The sequence below is a fragment of the Ictalurus furcatus genome, chromosome 29, assembly GCF_023375685.1.
Source record: "Ictalurus furcatus strain D&B chromosome 29, Billie_1.0, whole genome shotgun sequence".
NCBI classification, from domain to species: Eukaryota; Metazoa; Chordata; class Actinopteri; order Siluriformes; family Ictaluridae; genus Ictalurus; species Ictalurus furcatus.
The window spans coordinates 15,407,476-15,423,382 of record NC_071283.1 but is presented as its reverse complement, the minus strand read 5'-3'; positions in this window follow the sequence as shown (position 1 = coordinate 15,423,382).

Sequence of the window (15,907 nt, the reverse complement as noted above, 5' to 3'; positions counted from 1 at the left end):
ACATGGGGTGGTTTATTCCTTACTTTGGATAGTTGAGGGTTCTTCGCTTCTTTTTACATGGTACTACTTGAAATCCTGTCTGGAGTAGAAACTTGGCTTCTACATAGAACCTTTAAAGGATAACCCGAAGGGTACAGTGTTCATTTAGCGATTCCTGATGTGCATTTCCTGATCATTGTCATGGTTACGATGTAGCACGAGAACTGATTTAGAACTGTGATTAAATATTATACACCAGGTCTTTATGATATTATAAGAAAATAACAGGCAGCCAATCAGAAACGAGCATTTTTTCTGCAAATGCTTACGTCAATTAGCGTAAAATCAGCATTGTGAGATGAGGTGAGCGGTCACTGCTGAGAACATGAAGTCAGCTGTAATAATAAGGACGCTTCCTTATCTATGAACTAATGATGTGCTATAACATGGCGCTATAACTCAGCTATTAACTCGTTTCATTTGATTCTCTTCAAAGAAAACTGAATAATAAAAACAAAATGCTTCTTCTTATGGATCACTGATTTTATTATTTTTTTCATGTCCAAGTCGTTTACTTTATTCCTCCGTTACTTAGCGTGAACGCTTGCTCACGTCGTTCGCTAAGCAAAACAAATGAGTGCTTTTAAAAAAGGTCCACAGTGTATGAATTGCAAATAGTTTCAGCCATTGATCTTTCCGTTCAGTCAACAGTCGCTTTGGAATCAGTGAGAGACGGAGATTAATTTCCGATGCTGAGTGTGTAACTCGGGGCGACCTCGCCTGGGAGTCTCTCAGGGGGGAAAAAATGGAAAGAGAAAGGGATCGTACACTTAACTTTGGATTCGTGCATATTTCCGTGTTAAATGGGAAGCGCTACGCCTTCCTGACCCACGCCACACGAAATTAGACATCAAACGCCTTTGTCACAAAATGAACTGCTGTTTTGCATGGTAATTGAAACGAATCCCAACCGACCAGCAGGAAGCCAATTAACTTTTCTTTCCACTCTGAATGGTTGGCACTGGGGGAGTCATTTACTGCCTCTGTCCTGATAAATGAATGCTCTTGTGCGTATGATGTCTCTGTCTCTCTCTCTCTCTCTCTCTCTCTCTCTTAGCTCACAGGCCTTTTTCTTGATTTATGTTATGCAGTTAGCGTTGGCATGTCGTGTCATTTGCATCCTTGTCCTTCCAGAGCTAGCTCTTTAAACGAAACAACGCTAATTCGAGTTTTTTTTTGCTCCCATTTGGTAAACAGTGATCGGGTCGTGTCCTTTGTATTATGCCAACATGCATCACATAAACTTGTGAAAGGTTTTTGTGTTGTTTATCTCGTTTAATCGATTATTTCCAGCAACAAAGTGTATTATATAAACAAATGAGTATTAAAAGAAAATTCTAGCTAGAATTTACCACATGATTTCAGGTCAAGGGTATCAAAATTGTTCACTGTACGTGGAAAATGTAGGTATCTAGCACTGATTCAGCATAAAAGTGTTTTCTAACTTTTTCCTCCAAAGTTTTTCAGCTACAAAGACCACGTTTGAGAACCCTGACCTACGCTCACAGGCTAAATTCTGCATTTTTGCTCAGAATTTTCCTTAAATATTCAATGTAGCACTTATTTATCATAAAAGTCTATAAATAAGTATAAAGCTTCACAGTAGAGTTCCTAGCTAACTAATTTTCCAGCTACAATGACTCAATGTTGAGAACCTATATGCTAAATTATACGTTTTTGCTCAGAATTTTACTTTAATGCTCGATGCACAACATTGCTGCTGGAAATAATAGCTAGCTAGCATTAAACTTAAAAAATAAAATCTATGGACGTGCATGGTAGAGCTCCTAAGCTAACTACAAAGACTAATTTTGCAAACGCTGACCTGGAATCACATGCTAAAATGCAAAAAATGTTCCCGGTATTTTTCTTTAACACAAAATGCAGCTAGCTAGCACTGAATTAGCGTAAAACCATCTTCAAGTCCTATCTAGCTGCTTTTTCTATCAACAAGGTTGTGCATTCATAATTAAAGGAAAAATGTAGGCAACCCCCCACAAAAAAAAACATTTTCCACTGGATAGATGCTAAAAATCTAGCATGAGAGCAGGTGTAGCTTAGCAACTAACCAAACATTAAAGTCTTAAAGCTAATTTAAAAAAAAAAAAAAAAAACATTATTCGAATTGGTTTGGAAAAATGATGGGACAGTGAGTACCTGTGTTGATATTCAGATGGTCGCAAATACTTTAGAGCCACGAATGAGATGTTTCCTTACAAAACTGTTCATTCACTTCTTGCATATTTACGAGTAAATAATATGACTTGTATGGTTGAATCTTGTCCAGTTTCTTGATGCATCTGAACCCTTGACCAAATCCAAAAAAGAAAAAAAATCCACAGCTTCTCCTATCCCACTTGACACTGAATGTTTGAGGTGTTTTGTCTACCGGTGAAGGGTCATGATTCCAGGATACCCCTCCTGTTTCCATTGGATGAGTAATTAATCATGAACCAGTTAACCAAATGACCAAGCAATTGGTCTGTCAACAAGCCAGCCATGTATGATGATGACGATGCTGAAAGGGGGGGTTTTAATACTCCATGGAAAACCTTGGGTAAATTTATTCCCATCTAGCTAGTTAATGCCAGGGTAGGTGTAGCTTAGCTACTCACAAAACAACCAAATGCATTCAAGCTGACCTTTTAGAAATCGAATTATTCGGATTGGTTTGTAAAAACAGCAGTACTAGTGGTATATGCATCGATATCCACAAAAAAAGATGGATTAGAGTCACATGTTTGTGTCTTATGAGACATTTCTTTATCTAAGTGTTACCAATGTCCCTAAATGTGTTCTGGTGACGTTGGTTGCACCTTGTTGAGTTTTTTTTTTTTTTTTAGATGCATCCAAAGCCTTGACTACATCCAAAAAAAAAAAAAAAATCCACATCTGATGCAACTTTACGTTAAAAATGAACAACTTCTCGTTGTTCGTCACTCGTTTGGTGGAATCAGTAAAAACGAGGCTATGACTTTTGCTCAAGAGAAGGGTCTTGATTCCAGGACGCCACACTGCAAGCCAGAAATACTCCCATTTCCATCGGATGAGCGATTAAGAATGAACCAGTGAATTAAATGACCGAGCAATTGACCTGTCAACACCGTAGCCATGCTTGTTAACTATGTGGCTGAAATGAAGGGGATGGGTGGGTGGGTGGAGGAGTGGGTGCGGGTTGTAGCGGTTGGGGGTACAGATTGCTGCAATTAGCTTAATGAGTAGACGAACCTCCAGCCAATCCCCTCCTGGACCATTTCCACTTATGGTCTGGTTCTGGTGTGTGCCGGCAGATGCCAGACCTGATTACCTTGTTAGTGACTCGGGCTTCGACCTCAATTCTAGTTTCTTAATCGTTTTAATGGACAAATAGCAACGCAATGTGATGTGCTTCTTATTTTTCAGCATATTTGTAGTTGAAGTATCTGGTCTTTCTTGCAAATAATGCTACCTCAAAAATTTTAAAAGGACTATTCAGAATTTTTGGTTCTTATTCATTTGTGTAAATGGTAGCAGATCATTCAGATCTTTTTGTGTGCTCTGAACGAAGTAATTCCTGTCCAATTTGGTCTGCCATTTGCCAGATGGGAGACACAAATTGAGATATTCTGTTAGTCTTCATCTACTCCATCACGAAAGCAAAGGAGCAAACACATCATGCAGAGATGAGCTCAGAGTAAGTCATATTTGTTTGTTTTCTTTTTGTTTGCCCTGATGCAGTAGATGAAAAATAAACACTGGCATGACTGATGTGCGCGCCTGTTACATTCCCCAGCTTGTTTTCTCGCCATTAGTACCTTGCGAGATTGCGTAGTGCTTCATTGTTATTCCACATAACGACTTGTCAACAGACCGTGGACGCAACAATGAGCTCTAGCTCTTACATTTAACAATGAACAATTAACTTTTTTTTATATTGCTACCCATCGGCCAACAGAAGGTCATTAACCATAATACTAACATCATATATTGTTAGTATATCACCAAATATTACCATCAACAAATCAGGAGAATTTTTTTCATGCTAGGTTATCATTAGCATAGGTATTAGTATGGGTAGCAGGGTTTATATCATTAAAAATAATAATTGCCTGCTTATATTGGTAGCTCAAAGCCGATAATATGATTCTACGTATCATGTTTTTCATGTTTTAATAGCTCTATGAACTTTGACTAAAAAATATAATAAAATCAATATCCATTTAGTCGACCGCTAGAGCATGATGGGAAAAAATTGGGCATTCAAAGCAAGGAAATTGTTCTTTTCATGCATGTTATGCCTCCATTTCATGGCTAAACCACTCATAAAAGTTGATTCCATGAATGATTTATTTCTGATTCTTTTGTTTATTTAGTTAGCTAACCAATTATAGGCACCAAAGAGTAAACTATGGTTCTTCCATCCATCTTCTATACCGCTTATCCTTTTCAGGGTCACGGGGAACCTGGAGCCTATCCCAGGGAGCATCGGGCACAAGGCGGGGTACACCCTGGACAGGGTGAGAATCCAACTATGGTTCTTTTACGTATGAATCTATATATAACTGTTGTTTTTGTCTGTACCACTGAGTCAAACCTCCCAAACTATTTGGTGGAAAACACATCCTACCATCATCGCCAGTCCATCAATCCTCAGAGTAGTTCACCTTAACACCAAGAACACCTTTATCTTTCTTTCAGGGTGGAGAGTTTGATGGGAACGGAGGTAGCAGTAATATCAGGGTTTTCGACGGTTATATGCAGGCAGAGGAACAAAACATAAATACACATTCAGCTTTTCCTACAATTCTGCTCCCAGATTCGTTTTTGAGCAAATTCTTTTCAGCAGAAAATTGCATCTCGGTGCGTATCCTGTTCTCTCAGAGAGATCTGCCCGCTCAGATGACGCGGTTGCGGTGCTGTTGACGAAGACAGCTTGCGAAACAGAAGGCGTTTTAGGAAAATGTGTCCAGGTTCAATGGCTTATGAAATTTGTTGATGCTCCAGCAAGTAAATAAATAAATTAATAAACCAGATCAATAAATAAATGCAAATGAGATTTTTCTGTTTTCATTATATTCTCCCAGAAAGTCACATTTGCTCTCTGTGCATTTTCCTGCGTGAATATTTTACCTTACAGGAAAAGCATTTTTGTTTCGTGACGAGGGTTAAAAAGTAAACGCTTGAACGTGCACACGACTGAAAGGACAACGTGACTGAACCTGTAGGACGGAGTCCTCCAAACATTAAGCTCTGCTTAATGGACGTTTTAGGACTTTCTGATGCTGGAATAAAACATCCTGGGAATTTAAATGCGTGTCATGTTTGAGCAAACGGTTTACTCTTCCATACTTTTTCCCCTCTAAGTGTTCAACGTGAGCTGCATATTTAACACAGGAGCCCAAACAGGACGGATTATGAAGGAAATATATGAAGGGGATGTGGGAAAAGGGCACAATAAAATCTGAGAAATAAACATATACTCTATGTTTTTTTTTTTCTTTAAATTTTCATATCTGATTTTTTTTTTCCACATGATTCATTTATTTTCACGTCCGCACCTAGAACGTTCTGGAAATTCAGGTTTCACATCCCTGTAGAACTAACCTAAATTGTATTCTTTACACCACAGCGCTGCTGAGTTCTGGATTGTGATTGGTCAGAAGGTGTTATTGATTTTCTATAACAGCAGCCCTGACATCACACGTTTATGTGAATGCGCTCGTTCTAAGAACTTTTCTTAAAGTAAGGAAACATTTATTTAACATTAAGGGAAGGAGTCTCCAGTGTCAGCGCTTTGTTGTTCTTGAAGAAAGACTCAGACTAAGTGAACACTACAGATCGACTCACAGAGGGAAAATGTTCTTTTTTTATTATTACTTTATACATTTTTTTTAAAACCTGAATGTAAAGTGGTAAGTGTGTGTCAGCAGGAGAGGAACAGAGCATGGAGGATGTGTGACAGGTATTAGCTCATTTAGATACTACACGGCACTGGTGTGTTGAGATGAACTCAAGCAGCTCTGACAGCATGGGTGTGAAATGGAAGCGTTGTGCCTTTTTCTCTTTTTGGTATGCGTTAAAAAATGTGTGAATAGATGTAATGATCAGAACCAGCTTCATCTTCCTGGATCTCTCTATTTCTCTATGTATATGTATATACGGTATGTTTACGGAGGAGCTTGAAAGTAGAGGTTCACATACTTTTACCGCTCACAGATATGTAAATATTGGATCATTTTCATCAATAAACAAACATCCAAGTCTTATATTTGTGTCTCATTTATTTAATTGGGTTCTCTTTATCTACTTTTAGGACTTGTGTGAAAATCTGATGTTTTATTTATGCAGAGAAATAGAAAATTCTAATGGGTTCGCAAACTTTCAAGCACCACTGCAAAGCTAGAAATATTTTGTACAGATTATCCGAATCAAAAACTTAAAATTTGCTTTTATTTATTTATTTATTTATTTTTAGAAACATAAGGCTAGTTTAACATTAGTAAATAACATTATATATATATATATATATATATATATATATATATATATATATATATATATATATATATATATATATATGAATTAAATTTTATTTAAATTTATTGTATTTTTTAATGAAAAAGGCTAACGGTTTTTGCTGTGGAACCATATATCAAAAATATTTTTTAAAATCGTATTCAATTTTGTGCAGCTGCTTAACATTGAATCCTCAAAAGTTGATGTTCGAGGCTAGTATTTGTTGTTGTGGAACCATCATTTTATCCGTTTTTAAAATTTTTTTGATCAAATCTCATCAAGTTCAATAATTCGTACATTCACTGAGAATTTCAGGAGCTCGATCCTCAATCCTCTGTCTCAATGTTGCTCTTCTTCATAAAACATCACCGTTAATCTGTCTGTCGGAGTTAGCGCCATGGATCATAATTAATTTGGTACATTATATTTCCGCACTTAATTACACGTGCTACAAAGGAAAATTGCCCGGAAAATGTGTGTCGTGATCCATCACAGCTGCCAAAACCAGAGGTTACACAATCTTTAGTAATTACTGAAGATACATGGAGACGTCTCGCGGAAATTGAAGATCGATATCTTAAACGAAGAGCGATATATATATGTAAAGAAAATGAGGTGGCGAGCCGATGTGCAGCACTTTGGGCTGGATCAGCATGCTCTCCTGGGGATCGCTTCATTTTTCTGAGAGCATGCTGATTTTTTTTTCTTCCTGGAATAATGCCCGGTTTATTATTTCAGCTTTATTATTAAAGATAATAGCAGAGCTAATGAAAAAAGTGTAAAAGTCTGCAGGTTTATTTGCGGAAGTTCTGTATGTGCCAGAGAGAGTAATGTTGTGAGTTCAGAGCCTTTTTGCTAGGATTGGCTAATCGTTCGTATCCACAAGCAGTCAGGCTAGAGCCTCTTCAGAGATTTGAGTCATTTGAGTCTGTTCAGTTAAACAGTTCGTTCGGATTTGTTCGCTGAATCGTTTGCCTGATCATGTCACTGTCTAAAGCACGAAAACACACAGAATTTGGGTCGAATCGTGTAAAACAGCTAATATTCTTTGTTATTTTATAATGATCGTGTGTCAGCATTTAGAAGAATCAGCACTCACACCGAGACCAAACACACTACTGCATGACAACTGATTCACTCTAATACAAACGATTCACAGAACACGAAGATTTGACTCTAATCATGATCGACTGGATTCACTGACTCAAACAGTGATTTGCTGAATGAGAGAGAAGCGAATCTATGTCATGCTCGAAGTGATTCACAGACGCACCGATCCAGTCCAGCACACACACCACTGCAAACATGACTCACACAATCAACCGACGTAGAAGAAACACCTGCGGATAAACACCTAACTTTTAAAAAGTCCTGACTGTAAGATTTCGATGATTCAGTGACACATGACACATTGACCGAAATCATGAACAGTGAATCTCTTCTTGTTAAATGATTCAGTGACTCAAGCGGAATGAATCATGTTCGAACCATGCAGAAAAACAACTTACACAATTCACAGATTTAAACAAAAGAAAAGTAAACATGCCTTAATCATGAATTCAGCTACGGACACGTCAATATCTAATTAACTATATATATATATATATATATATATATATATAAAGATCATACGGTATACAGTATGTACATTATAATATATAAATACAAATTTGTAACTAATTACACAACTAGTCATGAAGGTTCGGATTAGCACCTGGGTCTGCGTTAGAATTCCGATTTTTATTTATGTAATAAAATTTGACCTCATTGTAATGTGTACACATTTTGCATGACCTCAGGTTCAGTGTAATTTAATCATGTGCTACGTTTCGGTCTGTAAATTGATTTAAAGTGATTAAATTTTTATTCTTTCTCTCCATCCTCCAGCACACTGATTTAAAATGCGACAATGACCGCAACAGAGCGTCAGCTTCGATTTCAGTGTGTGTGTGTGTGTGTGTGTGTGTATGTGTGTGTATAGTCATCCATATTGGATGAATTTTCTAAGAAGCGGAGAAAAGTTAACTTTCAGACATTTGGCATGTTGCTGAGGCGCTTTTACATTTTGCCAGTGACAAATGGCTTTTCTATTGAGGTCCCAGAATTTATTGCTTCATCGCTTACTGGGCTCTCTGTAGCTTCTTGAAATATTATTTATCTTCATTGGCATTAATTTTCTGGTGATAAAAGAACGGGGGGTGGGGGATGGGGGATGGGGGGGGGGGCATGTCAGAGATTCGGCCACTGTGTGTTTTCACCGAGGAGCCCGTTATAACTTTGCTTTCTGTTGAGTTTAAAAGCTTATGATGTAAACCGAATGGAGCATTTTATAGATTTATAAATTGTATTTACGCAATCTAATTTGTCTAAGGAATCTCATCAATCTGCGAAGCACTCTAAATAATAAATATTAGAATCGCATGTTGTAGCTTTGTCACTTACTGTATAGGAAATCTCATAAAATCACTCTTCGTAAGTGAAATTTGGCCAAACACTAAAACCTCTCTGCAGACCCGGGGTTAGCATCAGCCTCAATAGCACTAAAAGATGCCGTAAATTATAAAATGATATAATATAATATAATACAAATAATAATAATTGTCAGTACACTGCAAAATATCGCATCTTATCAAATGAAAATATCACGAATGCATCAGATTAATCTAGTGTTTCCGATGATAAGATTCCAGTACACCAAATATGATGATTATTAAAGCTATTTTGAGTCATTTTATCTCATTTTTAGCACTTAGTTATAGAAAGAAGCTGAATTATCTGCCAACAGATTAAGAAAATTTAAAAGCATATTTAAAGAGATTTTCACTTTTTGCAGTGTGGATTTTACCAGACGTGGTAAATAAACAAAAAATAAACTAACAAATTTGTTCAAAGCAAAATAAACAAAAATTACCCATTGTGTCCTATCTACATTTCCTTTCTCTTCTCTATAAAAAAGGATAAAAGTAAATAATCCACCTCGTTCATGTTCATATTTCACACACACTTTCTCAGTCACTGCTGATGTAGTGTTACAGATGTGTGTGTGTGAAAAATATCAGCATACATGTGAAGTGTCACTCTTTTTCTTTGAAATTTTTTTAAAAAAAAAAAAAGACTATTACTATAGGCTGCAAGAATCTACAGTCTGGGCTACAAAGAAATCAGCCGCAGAAACACTTCTTGCCTCTTCATACCATGCTGTGTGTTTGTCTTCCACCAGTAGGTGGTGCTGCCGCACTCTCTTCCATTAAAATCCAAACTAATCCACAATACGACTTTTTTTTTTTTTTTTTGAAAGCAAATCATGTCTTTGTCCCCCCCCCCCAACATCTCACCATCTCGGCTGTGCTTGTTTAACACCAGACGGATTTCAAATGCAGGTCTGAACAGTGACATTTATGAATAAATATCAAAAGAATATGAAGCAAAGGGTCAAAAAGAAGAACAACAGCACTTTTCCCTGTCTGAGCGTTTTAGGTTTCAAGCTCCAGCTCCATCAATCAGCCTTGTCATTAATTAGCTGTCAATTTCTCCGCCTCTCGTTTCTGAGTGAAAAGGACAATGTCAGGATCCACACACAACTCTCTGCTGCGGTGACATTAAATCAAATAATTAATTGGCTATAATTAACCCCCCCTGTCATTTGATTAATATTCTCCTAAAAAGTAATAAAATGCGTCCTTGCTCCAGCACCCTGATCCACTTCTGAGTGATGATACCCAGAAAAAGCGACGACTCATGAATTAACCATTAAAGCCGAAAGGGTAGCAGATTTACTGTAACTCTCAGGAGGGGCGGGGTCACACGGAAGTTTGAAGTTTAAATATGTTTTTTAGCCGCAAAACTACATACATTCAAATGTTCTGTAATAATCACCAGGTTTCCGCATCGCGGAAGCAATATGCCTGACAATTTGTCAGGAAGGACAACAGCCCGATGCCCAAATTGCAGTTCTGTCACTCACCGGTACAGAGAAATATATATATTTTTTTCCACTGAGAAAGGATGTCTGAATCATGACAGCGTATTTCAAACGAGGCAAATTTGCCTCAGGATGCAGGAACTCACTGACAGCTCGGCTTCCTGGGAAAAGGATAATGACTAAAGAAGAAAAAAAAAAACCAGAACATAGAACTTATTTTAAAAGTTCCTGCCCCTGTCAGGAGATGATTTGGGTTGCCATGTGGAGAGAAGTCGCAAGGAAAGATCAAATCTTCAGTAAAACTGTTCGGAAAAGTCGGAATTTGTTGTGGATTTATTAGGTAGTCTCAAAGACAGCAAAGGAAATCTACAAGACTTCGTTACAGGATTTCCTGGAGCTCCGCCCCCTTTAATAATGCCAATATAACCTGGGTGTGGTCTTACACTGTGTTGGCTCGCTACAAACGAGCACAATCAAACTCTCCTGTTCATAAATTCCTGTAAATTCCTCCTGTTCTGTCCCTTCCTTAAAATCTCAGTTTAAAATATCTCCATATTCAACACAACCGATCACTCGTACACTATTAAAGGACACATTATTCAATAAACTCTGATTAAACGTAGAGACGTTTCTACGACAACTCGGCTCGGATTTGGTCGGTTACAAGGATAGCACTTGTACCTTTTCTTACGCCCCATGCTTGCTCGTTTAAATTTGCACCCGTGTCTCATGAGCTTAGTTTCGTCCTGACCACCCGAAAGGTTTTCCATCAGAAAAAGTTTAGCAATATCATCCCTTCAACTTTTAAGTCGTCTGCATTATTGTTCAGCTAAGCTTAATGTTTTTTTTTTCCTGCATGTCGCCGGAACGAACACCAGCGAAGCAGAACGTACGGTTCCCCGTGAAGCGATAGCGCAGCATTAAAATCCTTCCAACGACGGCATTAGCGTGATGTGTGCTCCGGTTCGTCCACCTCTTCCCTCGGCCGAACGCGTTATTTTCACATCGTCAGAACATCAGACGTAGCGGGACGATGTTCTGTCTTCTAAACGTTCGTCTGAACGACCCGCTCTCTGAAAGCCCGGTGTTGACATGTGCCCCTTCAAAGGCGTCCGTTCAGGTAATAAATATTTACTCCTGAGCAGCACAAAGCCAAAGAAATCATCTGACGCTCAGAGAGAAGAGCTTTTTGTTTCACGCCCACGCCTTCTGATTAACCTTAATCAAGGCAGCAGTGTAACGCTGAGCCACGCCGTTTCAGCACCGAGCAAAACTGTCCGTCATTAATCAGCCAAGGTCAGGGAGAAAATATTCAGAGGATCTGAGGCCAGGGTCAAACCTCTGTGTTAGGGGTTAAGTGTTTTGGGGGATTTTATGGCATATCAGTGTCTCCAAACCGGCTGCTGAGTTTGGATATTTTTGTGCTTTCGGAGACAAGCTGGAAATCAGTGTGTCATAATTTCCGTAGTGCTAACGTTCAAGGTTTAATCGTAGCTTTTAAGAGTTTTGACCCATTGCTATAGCGATTTGGGAGCCACCTGAAAACTATGCTCTTCTGCGTTTTCAGCTAAGTACTTCATTTGAAAATGACCCAGCACCTGTCAGATCTGAAGTATCCTCTGCATTCTGGGATTATTTGCATGCCTCTTTTACACATATACAGTATATATATATATATATATATATATTTTAAACATTTTTAACCTGACAGTCGATAAGAGTTGAATGAACTCAAACTACACCGGTTTGTTTTTGGTGTGAGGACACTGACACCTCAATGTTTTGCTTCATTTGTGAAGAAATTTTTCACTTGTCGTTCTTTCAGACGCACAAGTTCTTCAATCGCAGCTTTGGTGAAATCAGATGTTATAATTCTATAAGCAATCAGTGCAATTACGATGCTTTCTGCTTGCTGATCATTACACAAAGACTCGTTAACAACCGTAGCTAGATACACGGCTAGCTTGATAACGCATGGAGATTAAACGGCTAATCGCAGCATTTCTAATCAGGGAAGTGACTGAAAAATACGGCCATAAACGATGTCCATGCTCATGTTGATTGCGAACTTACGCTCGAATGGATTTTTTTTTGTGTGTGTGTCTAAAGAACCACGCCAACATCATTTGCTCAAACTTGTATTAAAAAAAAAACAAAAAAAGACCTTCTCATTTTATTGTCCCATGTACCAGTCAGAGGAGTCCGAACCTACGATTATTTCAAACCTGTCACTTGTATTGTGATGAAATGACAGATCCTACAAAAACATCCGTGCAGTAAATCTGATCTTTAGAGTCGACTAACAGGATATCGTACATCTTAAAGTACACGCTTGACAAAATAAGTTCTAATACGAGATGTTGAGTCTATTGGAGGAAGGTCTAATTATTGTTTTTATCGTCAGACCTCTGTTCTTTCAGCTTGACATATTGCCGAGTTGTTTTCCACTGCAGCTCATTTTAAAGGACAGGAAGAATTCGCGGAGTGCGATGACGGCAGTAATAAACGTCTGTTTTGAAAACCCTTTCAGTCGTAATTGTGCAGCAGAAACGAGACGGACGTCTGAAAGGAGTCCGGGGTAATAGAATTCCATCTGCCAGGCTGCTAATCGGTTTTCCATAGAAATAGGTAAATTTGGGGTTTAAAATAGGCAGATAAACTGGCTGGCTTAAGTGGCTAAGTGGCTAGGTGCTCTTTGGCAAATTAGAAAAGGTTCTCAGTAGGACTTTGAGAGTTGTTTTCCTCAGAATGCTATTCATAACGCTTTTCGGAAAATTTTCAGTGAAGATCGAAGGGTTTAACTCAGAACGAGCTCCACGTTACGTGTATTCTTCTTCTATTCCTGTTACAAATCCTGTGGACAATTCGACAACGTGTGGTTTATTTAACGACGTCACTGAAGCAGATAGATCATTTGCCTGGGGAAAAACAAACAAACAAACAAACAACAAAAAGTTTTTTAAAAAATCGCAGATTTTTGTTGGTTGTTTTAACAGTCGTCCTGTCAATCATATTAGAGACACTCCTCCCTAACACACACACACACACACACACACACACACACACACACACACACACACAAAAAAAAAAACCCTTGTTCTGCTGTAGAAATCACAACAACTGGGGTGAAGTTGGATGCTGAGCTAGCATTACTACCATCATTAATGTTATAAACTGCTTGGTTCCTGCAGCATGTCAATGTTAAACTCACCAAGTTGGTGAAAAACTAAGGTGAGGAAAAACGGATAACAATTCACTACACTTACACCACAGCGTTTCTGAATTCTGCTGTACCTCAGCACTAGCTGCAGGAGCCGAGTCCCCACATGACAGCACGGCCAAACCCCGCCCGGTCACACCTACGCCACGTCTTCACATCTCTTGCGGGGATCAACTGCCTGCGGTCTTCATCATGTTTTGTGTTCTTGCTACAGCCTCAGGCTCTTACAGCTTCACTACAGGTATCCACAAACGAATGCAAAAGTGTTCACCCCCCGACTGATTCTGGATGAAAACCGAATGTAACTCTATTTTCCAATGCAACGAGATAATATTCCAAAAATACAGAGCAAAATCTAAACACTTTGAAAAGATTTCTTTCTCCCCCCATGAACCTTTAGGTCACCAGACCCGACGTAAACAGGAACAGAGATGTCAAAAATAATGGGCAAGCATTAGCACGATTTGATCCGTTACACCACACACTGTTCAACCATTTACGCAGTAATGAAGGGACGGCTGCGTAAACCTAAATAGAACACCACGTGACGCAGTATAGCATAAATATTACATTGTGTATGCTAAATCGAATAATGTGCATCCTACACATGATTAGACATCATGTCATCTAAATGAAACAGCATGCCACACTGTGTCTGCTCAATGTAACACACGGTGTCTGGATTGTTTCCAGAGAAATGTCTAGGACGTTTGTGTGTGTTAGCAAAATGAAGGAATTTGGGACTTTTGTATGAAATTTGAGTATTATGTATTAGTATTATCCTGCATTTCCTTTTTAAATCACAAAATTCAAAGTACAATATTAGAATATTCTATATGCTGAATTGGTTCCAAATGTCAGAGTCCACCATGAAGAACCCAGAACTATGAAATACTTTCTAAGAAATCGAATAGAATTTTATGAGAAATTGACACCACTGCACTGCCTCTTGATAAACAGTGAAATAAAAACCATCCATTATGTTGTTCTCAGACTATTTAGACTTTCAGATTTGGTTTTCAGACTTTGGTTTGTGTTTATTTAATACCAGAACGACGTATCCAAGCACACCTCTCCTTCCTCTTTATGCTATTGACAGCATGAAATATTGCTGTGCTATTGGTAAGGGAGGAGATGAAGGTAATTGATTTCACAGCTGAAGCAATCCATCCTGTATTGGTAAGGAAGTAGGAAAAAAAAAAACACGGTAATGTGTGAGCTTCTCTCTTTCGATTACAGCATTTAGCATCAGTCTTTCTATCGAGAGATATAATATCAGTAGTATCAATGCACAATACTAGCTAGCACGTGCATGCAACTCTTAGGTTAAATGAATAAATAAATAAATAAATACATACAAACATACATAAAAACTTTGGAGTGCGTTTCTCCGAATCGGAAACAGGCCTGGCCCGGTGACGTAGACGAGGCATCGGCACATGTCGAGCAAAGCCCAAGCCAACAAAAATTACGGCCGCATGTTTTAACTGTTGAAGGCAAAGTGTTTTCAAAGTGTGATTAATGTTGTGAGGCTGTCAGTGTGGGATTAATCCAAGAACAGGTCCTTTTAGCATTGATGTAATAATAATAATAATAATAATAATAATAACAACACCATGTATCCTGAATGTTACACTGTGTCCTAAATATAACACTATGTAGCTTACATGTAACACTATGTAACCTAAATCTGACACTATGTAGCTTACATGTAACACTATGCCCTACTGTAAGTATAACACTACAGTATGTAATCTAAACGTAACACTAAGTCCACAGTGTAACATTGTGCATCCAAAATGCTACCCAATTGTTAACATGTTACTTTTCCAAATCTGGCTTGGGAGAGAGCATGGAACGCACTCCAGATGAAAAGCACTCCACCTTAGCACCAGATGTAAAATGTTCCCATCATGCACTTTGTCCTTGGTACCTGCCAGAGCTTTCATTTCAGCTGCCAAACCTCCAGATCGAGTGAGATGACTTTGCGGAGGTAAATGGCTTTTTACAGAAAGGATGTCTGTGCATGATAAAACGCCAGTGTGTGCTTCCATGTTAAAAAAAACAAAACAAAAAAACCCTATCCCCTTCTTCTCTCAGATCCAACGTCCCTCCACGTTCACTGGACAATTAATGACTCTGATGTGTGCTTCTCCATCTCCTGCCATCTTCTGTAAGTGGCAGATGCCTGCGCTGTCACAGAAGATGTATTTATTTATCTGCTTTTGTCA